The sequence below is a fragment of the Triticum dicoccoides genome, chromosome 5A (genome assembly GCF_002162155.2).
Source record: "Triticum dicoccoides isolate Atlit2015 ecotype Zavitan chromosome 5A, WEW_v2.0, whole genome shotgun sequence".
Lineage (NCBI taxonomy): Eukaryota > Viridiplantae > Streptophyta > Magnoliopsida > Poales > Poaceae > Triticum > Triticum dicoccoides.
The window spans coordinates 618,026,205-618,042,120 of NC_041388.1; the positions used below are offsets into that span (position 1 = coordinate 618,026,205).

At 47.3% G+C, this 15,916-nt stretch overlaps 1 pseudogene; it reads right to left on the reverse strand.

Annotated features, from left to right (window-relative positions):
- Positions 1–3,068: 3,068 nt before the first annotated feature.
- LOC119300170 lies at positions 3,069–12,710 on the reverse strand (annotated as a pseudogene).
- Positions 12,711–15,916: the final 3,206 nt, after the last annotated feature.

A 15,916-nucleotide genomic window follows, 5' to 3' on the forward strand; every position in this document is an offset into this window, starting at 1 on the left:
GGTTAATAACCAACAGCGGGATCTAGATACCCATGTTGGTTCCCACATGTTCCACGATGATCTCATCAGATGAACCACGATGTCGAGGATTCGATCAATCCCGTATACAATTCCCTTTGTCTAGTGGTACGATACATGCCCGAGATTCGATCATCGGTATCCCGATACCTTGTTCAATCTCGTTACCGGCAAGTCTCTTTACTCGTTCCGTAACACATCATCCCGTGATCAACTCCTTGATCACATTGTGCACATTATGATGATGTCCTACCGAGTGGGCCCAGAGATACCTCCCCGTCACACGGAGTGACAAATCCCAGTCTTGATTCGTGCCAACCCAATAGACACTTTCGGAGATACCCGTAGTGCACCTTTATAGCCACCCAGTTACGTTGTGACGTTTGGCACACCCAAAGTATTCCTACGGTATCCGGGAGTTGCACAATCTTATGGTCTAAGGAAATGATACTTGACATTTAGAAAAGCTTTAGCATACGAACTACACGTTCTTTGTGCTAGGCTTAGGATTGGGTCTTGTCCATCACATCATTCTCCTAATGATGTGATCCCGTTATCAATGACATCCAATGTCCATGGTCAGGAAACCGTAACCATCTGTTGATCAACGAGCTAGTCAACTAGAGGCTTACTAGGAACATGGTGTTGTCTATGTATCCACACATGTATCTGAGTTTCCTATCAATACAATTCTAGCATGGATAATAAACGATTATCATGAACAAGGAAATATAATAATAACTAATTTATTATTGCCTCTAGGGCATATTTCCAACAGTCGCCCCCCACGTGGCAACTGCTGTTCTCCAAATGATTTTTTCCTTCCTTTTTAAGTGTATGGCAACTCCTATTGTTTTTACATGGCAACTGGAATCTAGGCCAAATGGTAACTTTATGTACCTAATGGCAACTGCCATATTTACCGTTGGCGTGTGAGCTCATCCCACACCTAGGTTTGAAATTGCATTCATGGCAACTGCTGCTGGATGGCAACTGCTAATTATGACACATGGCAACTCACGTTCCCCTTACATGGCAACTACCAACTTTTCCACTTGTTTTTCATTTTTTTAAGATTTCTACCAAGGCAAACATATTTTCGTTCATTTTTAATACCTTTTTCGTGTGCTTTATTTTTTTTGCAGGGTGAAGAAGACTACTACACGCGGGGCCAAGCCTATCAGTAAGGACCCGCTCGAACGCCTGCATTCAAAGTTGTCAACAGGGGGCAACTTAGATGTACATGAGGCACTAGGCGATAATACTGCTGCTGCACCGTTGACCGCTCCCACCAACTCTGATGCAAGTGGCCGACCATCTCCGCCGGCTGCAGATGTGCAGGCTAGAACAACAGGCATCCGTACATCGGGGAGTGACGAGTCACCAACTCTGATGCAAGTGGCCGACCATCTCCGCCGGCTGCAGATGTGCAGGCTAGAACAACAGGCATCCGTACATCGGGGAGTGACGAGTCGGTATCTGCCAGGACAGCTAAAATATTGCCAACTCTTCTGGCAATGAAGGATGCTGCTGTGAGCCATGCCTCCCCATCAGCAAGCGTTGAAGTGGACGCTCCCGAGACAAACCTAAGCAAGGGAGATTCCTGCTCATCTAACACTGATTCCAAGCGCGTGCGTGGTGGCACTCCTGTGTCCATGACAGAAGCGGCTGAGGCGGCAGTTCACAAGGATATGCCATCTACAGGTGAGAGTCCTGGCACAACAGCTCCAGGTCCTGTCGGTGCAGATACTGCTAAGGCGACTGTTTCACATGCTGGTCTTCCACCTAGGCGTCGTAGCCCCCGCAAGCAACCAACAGACATACCCAACGCACCGGCTGTAGCTAGGAGCAGGAGAGACGAGTCTGGTTATGTTCCTGCGTCCACACTGTTCCCGCCACCTACCAAAAGCAATGTGATGGAGAAACCGGAAGACCGGAGCACAACTGATGCAGGTGTCAAGCCGGACACGAGTGACACAGGTGAAAAACTGGAGCAGACTGCGCCTTTACCCGTAGTGGAAATCCCTAGCATAAATCTGCGCACTTCCAGGCTCCCAGTCAATGTCGGTGTCCCCTACAGCCCAAACAAGAAGATTGTCATGAAAGCTGCGGCTGATACCACTAACAACATGCCCCGCCCTACAAATAAGGCCGATCATTCTGTAGCGGCCGATTCAGATATGTTTGTCGATCTTTCACCCTTGGATTCTGCCCCGCAAGTCGTTCGGGGTCCGGCCAGTAGGAATGAGAGGCACCCAATGGCCTTTACCCCACCGAGCTTCAGCCTTGGCATCAGTCAAGATCAACCGGTGGTGCAAGATCCTATGCCAGTTGCCTTTGCTTTCCCAGGAGGCATGCCCGCAATGATGGCACAGCCAATGGTCGAGGGCAGGAAGGTTGTCAAGTTCGCAGAGCCGATTGTGCAAGGTACACTTGTCATGTCCTTATGATTTTTCTTGTATACATCTTTGTAGTTTGACTTTTGTCCCAATCATATATTTTGGGGGGTTCTCACTTGTGATGGCAACTGACATGTGATGACATGGCAACTGGATTTGATGTACCATGTCACCTACATTTTTTTGCTGCCATGCTGCATTTGACATTTGGGCAACCACGTGGCAACTGAAGTTGATTCAACATGGCAACTGTAGTTGCTGTCACATGGCAAATACAGTGCATTACACATGGCAACTGGATTTGCCACGCCATGTTGCCTGCATTTTTTGTTTCCATGCTGCATTTTTTCATACGGCAATCACATGGCAAATGGAGTTGACACAACATGGCAAATGTAGTTGCTGTGACATGGCAACTACAGTCCAACTAGATGGAAACTACAGTGCAACTACATGGCAATTGTAGTTGCTACAACATGGCCACTGTAGTTGGACCACACATGGCAACTGCCCCACTTTTTCTACCTACATCTCACATCATGCACCCTATCTTCTCACAATCCATCTGTTTTTGATTTTCTAGGTATCCTAACCCACTTTTTTTATCATTGCAGCCACCCCTGAGGAGATTTCAACGTCACTTGATGAAGCTTACCGCATGATTGAGGAGGCAGCATTGTAGAGGAGGTCCTCACGTGGGCAAGGGCATGCAATCAAGTTCCGATGTGCCTGCAGATACGATATCTGAGGATACCATTAGGAGTGCCACTCCTGGTTCTGTGAGGCAGAAGAGTGTAGTTCACCCACCTCCCGCAGAAGACTACGAGCCCGAATTCAGGGCCACTAAGGAACAGACCCAGCTGTATGATATCGTCAAGCGGTTTGGAAATGCGAGGGCCAGCAGCAAGCACATGAAGGAGCTAAAAGCATAAATGACCACACCCCATAATCTCTCATTTTGCTTTGCTCCTTTTTTACCATTCATCTTCTTCGTACTTTCTATACATGATCCGCTTACGTTTTAGTTCTTTCATATATTTTTTTTACTTAGTAGGCATGATTATTCCATGTCATATCGTTTTCATACAGCTTATGTTTGGACAGAACCAAAGTCATTCAATGCGGAGCAACGTACGTCGAGCTGGGTGATCTTGCCGAGTCCGTGAGGCCAAACGGTAAAATGTCGACGAATGTAGTTGCATGCGGGATCGACTACATTAACAATCACACCGATGTGTGTGCCGACAAGATAATCATGCATTACAATGTGACCTGCAAAATATGGGATGGTGACTTCCACCACAAAATCCCGAGGAAGAATTTTTCTCAACACGGTGAATTCAAGCTCACACTGAAGAAATATGTGAGTACTCCTTCCCTGTCTGCAATGTTTTTTCACATGGTGTGGTTTTTTTCCATCATCTGCACTTTGTGTTTATGTGGCAGATGTTTTCATGTGGCAACAGCTGCTGTGCACACTGACTTCTTGATTTTTGCATCCCGTGCAAACTATGTGGCAACTTGATAGTAAAATACACGGCACATTTTGTTCATACATGGACGGCAACTTTCTTTCAACTACCCCCACCCATAACCAAACATTCTACGTGATTCTAATTTTCTTGTCCCTCCTGCTGTTCTTTATGTGAACTCTGCTTCTCATTCTTCACTTTTAAATGCAGGTCATGTTCCCCATGTTCCAGGAGCTTGCACCACATGACCCACACGACAAGTGTGGTCACCACTATGCGATCTGTCTTGACCTGAAGAACCAATGTTTTGAGGTGCTTGATTCAATCCGTTCGGAAGCTGATGCAGACCTTACTACGCATGCCGAATTCTTCATTAACAACCTCAAAGAGACATGGAACCGTCACTATGAACATTCAAAGGTCCAGATCAGGCATTTCCCGACTGAGTATGTGGCGACTGCGAAGCAAGGGAACACGTAATTTCTTCCTTCCTTCATGTGTCATTTACATCAATCCAACCCCTCTTTTGTTGTCACATCTGAATTGAAGTCTATCTTTGTTACGACTGTCCTTTTTGCGTGTCCACCTGACTCTTTTCCTCGTGCAGGACGGACTGTGGCTTTCACGCGCTGGAATACTTTACAAAGTGGGAAGGCAGAATTGTCCCTCCTATCACAGCTGCAACGGTCGTTGAGCTCCAGAAAATCTACACATGGAACTGGTTGACGAATGAAGATTTCAACAAGCGGTCCGGAGCACACGAGTTCATGGAGGAAGCTGTCAAGAAAGTCATCAAGAAGTACAAGTGATCACGTGGCGTTACACACCAGACGCATACCTTACATTCTGTTGCCGAGGAATGTAAGGTACTATCTCTTTGTTTCTCGTTGAAAACTATGTTTGTGTGCTATGTTATGACTACAACCCTGTGTAGCCTAACTATGTAGTGGTGGTGTGTGAGCGACATTTGAATAGTTTCTGTAATATATGTGTGGACATGAACCTATTTTAGGCGTTACAGCAGATATGTTTTTATGTTTGTCATTATTACAATGGTTTCATCATTTCTAGCACCGGTTTGCTGTTTCAAATGCGTCTACGATGTTTTAAAAAAGATGGCAAATGTAGTTCATCAGACATGGGTAGTGAAAGTCATTGTCATTTTTCATTTTGGCTGTTTTGCTTCTTCTTTTTCATCGCTAACTGCACCGGCTAGCATGGGTAGGTTGATATGTAGCCACAACCTTTGCTGCGGTTTATGCACGTTACGATTTTTCCAACTTGTTTCCCATACATTTGCACACAACACACTATGTGTCTCTAAACCGTGTCGTATTGTCATGGAAATATATGACATGCAGAGTCATTACAAATACCATGGCATATTTTCAGTACAGCTAACATGGCAGATACAGTACAACCAACATGGCAGATCCAGCATAATTAACATGGCAGATACAGTACAACTAACATGGCAGATCCAGTACAACTAAAATGGCAGATCCAGTACAACTAGCATGGCATATTTAGTATAAAATAGCATGTCATATTTAGTATAAAATAGCATGGCATATTTAGTATAAAATAGCATGACAGACCAACTACACATAACATGGCAGATTAACTACACATAACATGGCAGATTAAGTACCCATAAAATGGCAACTGCATTTATCCATTCAATGAATTTTCCTTCCACTTCTGATGCCCCTCAAGAGTCATTCTCCCAATTTTTTTAAAAAAAATTCTCATCATCTAGGGTACAAAACAAAATGTCCACAAGGACCATGTCACATCGCCCCAATTTTTGCTCATTGATTGCCTGCCCCTTTCTTTGTTTTCTTGTGTTTTGCTTGGATCTCCAATCCCGACTTGTACCTTATCTCTCTTGGATGACCCTTTGTGATAGAACGGGGTGGGTTCCTGACCTGGGTCTGTCTGCTTGCTGTTCCAGATCCTATCTCCGAGTTTTCAGATGATGGCCCCGTGGATGAAGGCACACTTGATCTCATCAAGCTCTCTTTTCAGTGCCTTTCCTGTGTTTTTCTGCGACTCTCGCTGTCTCATCACTCTTGCACGCTTCATCAATTAGCTCAGCATAGTTCTTTGTCAACACAACGTGCCTCACGGCTTCCATGGTTGACTCAGGTCTCTCGTCATGCACAACCAGAACTGTGTGTGTTGTCTGCGGCGCCAAGGCGTCGTCAGCGTCCCAAGTCCATCACCACCTTATGAAATGACGGGGCATCCGTGTCACAGCGTTCATGTCCATTACTTTTAGTATGTGATAGCACACAATGCCGTCCCGTTCGAACTTGCAGCATTGGCAGTAGTACTCGCCTTCGCCTATCGAGGCTTTGACGAAGTAGTTCCTTCCTTTGTCCGGGTCTTCAGGATCTGAATCTGACATGCCCAAAATAGAACACACCTTGAACGTATGTTCGTCCACCTGGAAAGCCGTGAACATGCTGGCACTCTTTATTTCTTCCTGGAATCTGCAAGTTTTGTGTGTTTTCTATTAAACTATCGTGCGCTCTTTTCTTGTACCACCTTATGTTGTCATGGAAATAGAAATACATTTTGTTTGAAGATGGCAAACATAGTTCATTGAACATGGAAAATATAGTACGTTGAACATGGCAAATGCAGTACACTAGACATGGCAAATGCAGTACACTAGACATGGCAACTGTAGTACACTGGACATGGCAACTATAGTACATTTTCAACTGGACATCGTCATTTTTCCACACTAACATTCCCCAATGGAAGCACATTGCATAAAACATGGCAACTGCCCATTTATTTAAACATGGCATCTACAGTTGAGTAAACATGTCAATTGCATTTCAACAAACATGGCAGATGCATTTTATTAAACATGGCAACTGCATTTCAGCATATGTGTCGCCAATATAACATTTTTTCCAGTTGACATTGGCATTTTCATGCCAACATGCCCCAATGGAAGCACAGTGCATTAAACATGGCAACTGAACTTCATTCAACAAGGAAAATGCACCCGAGCAAGCATGGCAAAATAGAATTTTCATTGAACATGGGAACATGCAGCTGAGTAAGCATGGCAAACAGTATTTCATTAAACATGGCAACTGCACATCATGGCAACTGCATTGCACTCTATAAGGCACCTACTGACTTGGTGCTTTTTCTGCAAATAAGACTGTAACGCAACTGACTTACTTGTTAAAGATCTTGTTGGTGTATATCTTGCTCATTTGCCTCTCTATCGGTAAATACGTTAGCAATTTTGGCTGCTTTAGTGCTGTGGTCGCTTCTTGCTGTAGCTCAGATCCTAGAATTTTTTGTTGCAAAGCTGTGTACTGCTTGGCAAACTATAGCAATGAGTTGCCAGGGCTGACGTACCGCTTCAAAACAGCATTGAACCCCTTGCTGTGCTGCGTAGTCTACAGAAAGGGGAAGAAGCACTGCATGAAGTAGGCCGGCACCCAGTACATTCGCTTCTCCCACAGGCTAACAAGAGTCTCGTTGTCTTGGACTTGATGTGTTTCAGTCATGACCATCCAGCTCCTTTCAAACTCCTCCACCGTCAAGCTGTGGTCCACGCACAGCTTGAATGCCTTGTGCAGCTCTGGACGGTCAGCAAAGAACGGTCCTAGCATCTCCTCAGCCTTCTTTATAATGTGCCACCTGCAGTGCCTGTGCACTGCCAACGGAAAGACCTCCTCTATGCCTGCACGCATGCTGAAATCTTGGTTTGTTATTATGTTCATCGGAGCAAGTCCATCCATGCACTCCAAGAAGGTCTTGAACAGCCAAACATACCCATCCGTGTCTTCGTTCCGGACGAGCCCGCAGCCGAACTGCAACGACTGATTGCGGTTATTTATTCCTATGAACGGAGCGCATGGCATCTTGTACATATTGGTGAGGTACGTCGCGTCGAATGAAATGCAATCTCGGAAATGTTTGTAGGCTCTCCTTGCAGCACCATCCACCCAGTACATGTTCCTGACACGATCCTCATCGTTCAACCTTATCCTGTAGAAGAAATCTGGATCTTCCTTCGCTTTTTCATCAAAGTAGGCCAGTGTGGCCTCTATGTCTGCCAACTTGCTCTCTCTACGGTACTTGGCCTGTAGGTTTGTGACGTTAGCTGGTATGTACGGCATGCTACTCAAAGTCCCCCTTTTTGCTGTGGATGAGAGATAGTATCTGTACCATTCTTGATGGAACGACGTTACAATCATGTAGCAGCTTTACGAATTGCCTTTCGACGGGGGTGAACCCTCTGTGGGCGGTCGGAAATTTTACCAGGTCGAACTTCTTTATGAGTTGGTGGTTGTGCTCGTCAAAATATTCATTGACCACCCATAGTGCTCCATCTACGTTTAGCTTACACCGGACAGGGCACTCAGTCTTGAGAATGATACCTCTCTTTCGTTCTGGAACGACAGGCGCAACACCTTTCCCCTTCTTGTTCCTCCGTGCCTTGTGGCACCTCATCTCACCTCTGCTGTACTCGTTAGTTTTCTTAATTTTCCTATGGTACTCGGTGTTGACCGCAAATCCATGGAACTGTGCATATGTCTGGTAGTATTCCTTTGCTTGTTCGAATGATTCAAATCTCTGCCCAATGTACGGTGGCTGAGGTACCACGATCTCTGATTGCCCACCATCTTCATCCTCGTGTGCGTCGTCGTCAGTTTCATCATTCACTTCGGTATTGGCGGCAGTTCCATCTAATTGAGTCTTGCCAGTGCTTGTGTTCAAAGGGGTGCTTGTCGGCATTGCTGGAATGATTGCCATTCCCGACTCTGACTCGAAATTGTTTGCGGCATGATTGCCTGCTGGCTGGTGGAACGCGTCTTCCGTGCGCTCAGAGCTCCCCGCCGTAGATGTCCCCGCGCCGCTGTTCAGTGTAGTTGTAGGCCCTGTAATAGAAAAAACAGGTACGAGAGTAAGATTTTTGTTTGGATAACATGTGTATCGCAATGGATCACAACATCTTCGAGTGTTTTGGCATGACATCATTTCAAACAGCAAGCCGTGAGTCTGCGCGTGGACATGTATGGCAGCTGTAGCTGTCCAGTCATGGCAGCTACTGTTCAACAAACATGGCAACTATTTGTTTTGCCTACAAATAACTACAAATAACAAATGTAGCGCTGTTTTTTGTGGTTCAGTTTTTTCCTTACCTTGTTGTGCTGCATTTGACCATCTTGTGTGGTCTGTGACACCATAATGACGTGCTCCACCTGCAATTTGTGAAGCTTTCCATGAGACGTTTGCCAGGTTACCACCAGCATAATAACCTGTAAGCATAGTAGTGGTTGGTCAATTCATTGCAAATGCAGTTTTGTGCTAGCACGGCAACTGCAGTTGCCCCTGATGTGGCAACTGCAGTTTTACTGGCATGGCAACTGTAGTTGCATCGTTATGGCAACCGCAGTTGTTCCTTCATGGCAACTGTAGTTGCCATGGCATGGCAAATGTAGTTGCACTGGCATGGCAACTGCAGTTGTTCCTCCATGGCAACTACAGGTGTCCAGGGATGGCAACAACAGTTGTCCAGGGATGGGAAGTGTAGTTTTTAATTCATGGCAACTGTAGATGTCCAGTCATGGCAATTGTAGTTGTCAACTATGCTCCTTCTGCTAATTGAGCATCCGCAACTTCACTTTTTTTATGGACTCACATGTCTATGACGTCGATGGCAGGTACATGGGTGCTGCCTGATGCCACGTGCTGCATGAAGGCTCTGCATTTTCACTCGTGATAACTCGTGAGTCCTTTTGCCAGTTTTTTTGCATGTTCATTTTTCATGTCCACAGCAGTATGTGCTCTTTTTTCGTTTTGCATTACCTTGATTAGACATACTAGCTAGTTGAAGTTGGCTGCCCGTACATTTGTCAGTGTTAGCGCCTTGTGACAGAACTTGCCACGGGGGCCCCCTATGAGTGTTTTGGTCATAAGAACCTGCGAAAAAATGACAGTGTATGACATAAGTAGAATGTCATCTTCATCGTTGCGAAGATGGCAACTGTTCTCTTCTTTTGTTATCACGCATCATACCTACGCCTGCATACTGTTCTAGTACTGGCAGCAACGGCCCTGCGGAGATGAGTTGACTGTACTCTGATGCATCCCAAGGGGGCGTTTCTGGCCTTTGAGAACCCCAAGCATCAGCGCCATCTTCGTGATTCATTCTTTCCATGTCTCGCTTCTTTCCGATGTGTTCTCAATCACTGGATGAACAAGAAGGCATCAACAATCCACAAGAATTGCATTCTTCTGCTGCTTGCACATAGAAGATAGGGATGGCAAGCAACAAGTCAAAATAGGTGGCAGCTACTGACAACGAAAGGTGGCAACTGTCGTTATACACAAGTGGCAATTAATTTTTCCCACCCCCTTCATTCCAAAAATTATCCTTCCTGCCCTTTTTTAGGGATTCCTACTCATCCATTTCATACCCAACTACTTGCGTCAATTAAACTATGAACTTAAGTTAATGTCAAACGTAGTACATGGCAGATCTGGTGTATTCTGCCTGGCAATTGCGAATATACACCGAACCATGCAGTGTTCTACCCCTATAGCATGGACCCAGTACAAGATCGGGAGATTTTTCAGCCTTAAGGATGAGAAGGATGAGATCGGGAGATTTCACCTGGTTTTAGATGATCGTCTCTGGAGGGCTGGGTTGGAGTGGGGGGCTCGGGGTGGGGAGGGTTGGGGTGTGGTTTGCGGTGGGAGCGCCCTACGGATCTGCCCTGGTTACCATGGTAACCAGAGATGGCCGGCGACGGAGGTCGGGGTTTGAGAGGTGGGGGACGATGGCGGCAGGCGAGAGAGGGGATGGATCGGAGGCCGGGAACGGCTGGGTCGTGCGGGCAGCGGGTCGTCTGGCCCGGACGGGGCAGTGCGGGCGGGGTTGCCACACACCGGACGTGCGGGCCATGCTTTTGTGCGCGCGGACATGGTCGTGCGGGCCGGTTCCCGTCCATGCCACACGAGGCGTGCGGGCGGGTTCCCGTCCATGCCACACGTGTGACAGTTATTCGGACCCAAAAGTTTCTGCAGCTTTTGATGGACTTCTAGACGTATTAAGGAAAGTATTACGGAAATGTTAACGCCCACACGTGTGGGTGTTTGCACATCGCCCACACGCCTCCATCACCACTCATTTTGCCACGTATGAATAGATGACATCAGCAGAATTTTTTTTGGTTTTTGGTTTAAAAATGTTGTATCTCCTAAATAAAAAAGCGAACTAAAAATCTGTTTTCACCATTAAATCTGTCTCGACGAGATCTTCAAAACTAGACCCCATGTTGATATGTTTCGACGAAATTTTTTTTTGCCAAAAGTTGCCACGATGTTTACACTGCAGTTGCCATATGGCTTAAACTAAAGTTGCCATGTGGCAATTTTAGTTTGTAGATCATGGCAATTTTAGTATTTTGATGATGGCAACTCCAGTACTTTGACCATGAAAATTATTTTTTGTATGAACCATGGCAATTTTACGTGCATGTATCATGACGATTTTAGTTTATGGTTCATAGCAAGTCTAGTTTCTTAATTCCCCGTTTTATAAATGTCAAAATTTACTTTTAAATATAGAATAAAATAGCTGAAACATATCATGCCAACTTTAGTGTAAACATCATGGCAATTCATATGCAATAGACATGGCAACTTTTAATCCAATTTTTTTTTCATCAAAACATATCAACATGGGATCTAGTTTCGAAGATCTCATCGCGAGGGTTTAATGGTGGAAACAGATTTTCAATCGGATTTTCCGTTTAAGAGATAAAACATTTTAAAAACTGAAAATCCAAAAAAATTCCTACATACATGCATACGATGACGTAGCAATCTGTTTAAATTAGAGACGTGTGGTGTGTCTCCCTTCCTGCCACACGTGTGGCAGTTAGCGCGACCCAAGTATTACGGGGTATATCATCAGGATCATGCGTCAGTTGCTACATCTCATCAAAATCAATTACGACCCGGAGCTGGATTGCTCAAAACGACCAGGATCTCGAGGAGGACTTGGAATCTGACTCTGCTGCCGCTGCAGCCGTGCTTCACCGGCGCACCTCTGTTGCACCACGCCTCAAACCAGACGCCCGCAGAAGTCCGCTGCCTAGTCTCCTGCGTTGCCCGCGTTGGTTCTGCCGCAACTGTCCGCCACTCCGGCCTTCTACACCGCGTCTCGCCACAGAGCCGCTGCTATCATTGTTGTCGCTTCTGTCGGGCCACGCCTTGAGCCGCCTATTTCTGGCTCTAACTCGGCGCCTGCGCCTCAAGGCCATCGTAGGCCGCAACCTGCCTCGCTCTGACCCGGCGCCGGCCTGCGCCTGCCTCCTGTTGGCTCTTATGAACAACCTTGAGCAGCTCTCTCTCCTCGAGCCACCCTTGCGACCTCGCCTCTGCTACTGTTGAGGCCACGACTGCACTGCCTCGCGCCTCCGAGCGCCCGTGACCAGGCCATCCCAATTTCGACTCCTAGCCGCCGCAGCGCGACTCACCTCCTTCTGCTGGTTTGCCACGACCCGGAAACGGATTAGGACCCGACCCGGATTCACCACATCAGGCTGCCTCCGCTGTGCCTCGCTGGCTCCGCCTCTGCATCAGGCCGCCGTGCATCGCCCTGCATCTGCCTCCGTCGCCGTGGCTTCTGCTCCAAAATTACTACTCCAAAACGCCATAGTCATTGCCTAACTCGCCAAGGAGCCAGCCCGATCTAAATCACCTTCGACTCTGCAACTTCACTCCGACTTGCCCTCGGCCTCATCTCGCGCCGGCATGCTCCTGCCATGGCCATGCCAGTAAACTGCCTCCATCCCTGGCGTTGCCTCAAACCGATTCGTGTGTTATTCCGAAGAGCCGCCGCTGCCATGGTCGCCTGAAGCGCGTCCCCGAGTCATTGCTGACGCACTCCAGCCCGGCTCCGGCTCGCCGTTCCGAGCGCCCTCTGCCGGTTTACAATCCGTGCAATTCGCGCTAAGCCGCCTTCGCCACTGGCCGCGGCCGCGCTGGTTTCTACTTCAACCGCCGCCGACTCTTCCCTTTTTATGCCAAACCACTGAAACAAGCTTCGAGCTGTTCCCTCCCGAGTCAACACGTTTGAGACGCCTCCTCACACGGCCGAGTCGCCCCGCATTGTTGCGCACCTCCGCCGCCGCCTCATCCTTGCGGTGCGCCCCTGGCGTCCGGTTTTTCCACGTGCTCCTGTACGGCTGCGCGCCTGTAATGAACCGCCCGTGCGATCGCCTTGCTTCTAAACCGCCCTGCCGCTTTACGCCGCTGATGATGAGCCGCCGTAAGTTGCCAAGACGGACAGGTTTCCTGCAACTGATTCAAACTCGTACGTAAGCAGCGGTGGTCGACTCGCCCAGTCCGCCGCGCAAGGAGTCGCCGCCACCCCCGCCAAGAACCATTCCAGCCAAATCACCATTGCCTTGGGCGATCATCTCCGCTGGGTTCTAGAGCAGCTGGCCGAGTCACCGTACTCGCGCGCCGCCATCGCCTGGCCCATGGCCCCACCATGCGCTGCCTCGTCTTCACCTCCAGCAGCGGCACGAGCCACCCGTGAAACACCGCCGTTGCGTGCCCGGCTCATTTCTGCCTGTGCTGAGCCTGACAAGCTGCCAACAACGTTGCATCCCTGCCTGGGTCTACTTCTGACCCGTGGCTCACCTGAGTCTTTACCCCTGTCGCCTTGAGCCGTCAACGCTACCATGGTCCTGCCTCCGCTGCCGCTGCAGTCACGGAGGGCCTCAAAACCGGTTCTACTTCCTAGTGGCGCCGGATTATTCTCTTGTCATGGGTTGCTTCTGCTGGCCATCTTCAAATCGGCGAGGACGAGCCGCCTCCCCCATAGCCACGGCCATGTTCAGTCACCTCCGAGCTTGCTTACGCCGCCTAATCGCCTAAACGGCCTAAGTCGCTGGTCTCCATCAAAGTCACCGTTTTCCGGTTTGTAAAATTGTCCAAGCACTATTTGGTGGTTGTCTCAGTAATGGCTTATCCGGGGACGCAAAAGGAATTGTTCAGAGGAACGAAGGGAGTACTTTTGATTAAGATATTCAGTACAGTGGACGGCGTTTGTCTGCACGAGATGAGCAGACAAAAAAACTGAGTCAACCGAGTCTACTGCCGGGGGCCCTCGTCAAGCTGTTGACTCGTTGGCGCCCGTCTGCCACTAGTTAATTTTTTGGTCTGTGCAAAGATCATCTACCACGAGTACTACTGGAAGCTAATATTTCTTTCCTCGCAAGATGACTAAGTAATCAGTACTACAGCACTACTGCATTTCATGTGAAGTAAGTCATGGTCAGGTGCTAGTTGAAAGTACTGCTGCTATCATTTGCACGGTTTAAAAAAAGGAGAAAGACAAAGGAAGGTCACGTGGGTGATGTGCTGCATCACATCAGAGGAGACATATTTATTTACTATCAGTGCCCGGTTCATCTGACAAAATATATCAGGTGCCACCCTTCCTATATATTTTTATTAGTATATATTATTTTTATCAAAGAATAATTATTCTGGTCTGTGATATTTTTTCGCAGGACTACTATTCATTACAAAGGTGTTGCATATGGGGAGCGCGCCAGCATCGTTTTTGCACTAGCACTTGTCTGTGCCGTGCTGCTAGATGGATACATACGCGAACCGCCGCCCCTGCTACATCAACACAACATGATTGACTCGCCCGTCCGCACCGGCTCACAACACCGTGGCCGGCCCCGTCTGTCTGTTCCCACGGCCGACTCGGACGTGATGGATTTCACCTTCACCGTGGTGATGGTCAACTCCGCGGTGGATATTTTATGGCCTGACATATCAGGTGAAATCCATCCAGTATATTTTTATATTATATATTGCTTTCTTTAAAAGAGAAATTACTCCGGCTTGCAAAGTTATCTAATGCAGGACCCTAAACCGTCATATTGGTGCAAATTTAAACGCCGTCAGAAAATTTCCGGCTTAAAAAGACGGATTCCGGTTTAAAATTCCGGCTCGAGGGAAGGTTGTCTCCCACAAAGCCTTGAAGCTCTCAATATCTGGTTTAAGAATTTCCGGTTCAAAAAGAATAATCTCTTGCAAGTTCGAGTTTTCAGGAAAAATTAAAGAGACCAAAGAGAGTCTGCTGCACAGCACAGCTCAAACATGGGTACCCCTTGAGCACAGCTCACATTATCATTTGGGGGATTGGTCATATTAGAACCATAGCTACACCTCTTGATCCGGCTATCAAGCCAATATTATCATAAGAGCACAACTCTGGTTATTTCGGTAATCCGGCTATCAAGCCAATATTATTATAAGGGGCCAAAGAGAGTCTGCTGCACAGCACAGCTTAAACATGGGTATCCCTTGAGCACAGCTCACAATATCACTTGGGGGCTATGTTCGAACCATGGTCACACCTCTTGATAGGCTTAAGGCCACCAGGGAAATCACTTGGGGGCTCTGGTCGTATCCGAGCCATAGCTTATACCCTCTTGATCAGCATAAGGGCACCAGGGAAATCACTTGGGGGCTTGGTCGTATCCGAACCATAGCTACACCTCTGGATCGGCATAAGGCCACCAGGGAAATCACTTGGGGGCTATGGGTTCGAACCATAGTTACACCTCTTGATAGGCATAAGGGCACTAGGGAAATCACTTGGGGGCTTGGTCGTATTCGAACCATAGCTACACCTCTTGATCGGCGCAATGCCACAATTATGACTACTTGGGGACTCTGGTCGTATCCGAACCATAGCTTAACCCTCTTGATCATACATATACATCATCATATATTGCATCATACATTGCATCATCATAGCATGTATCATATGTGCATGGATATACCGGCTTATATGGCAGGAACCGATTTTTCAAACCGGGTCATATTATTCAAATCTTTAATAGCCAACATGGCTGGATTTTATTATGGTTATCAATAACCAGTATTATGATTAAGGTTTTCAAAGTTGCTTTAGCGCAATGGCTATCATATTATCAATGGATATGATTT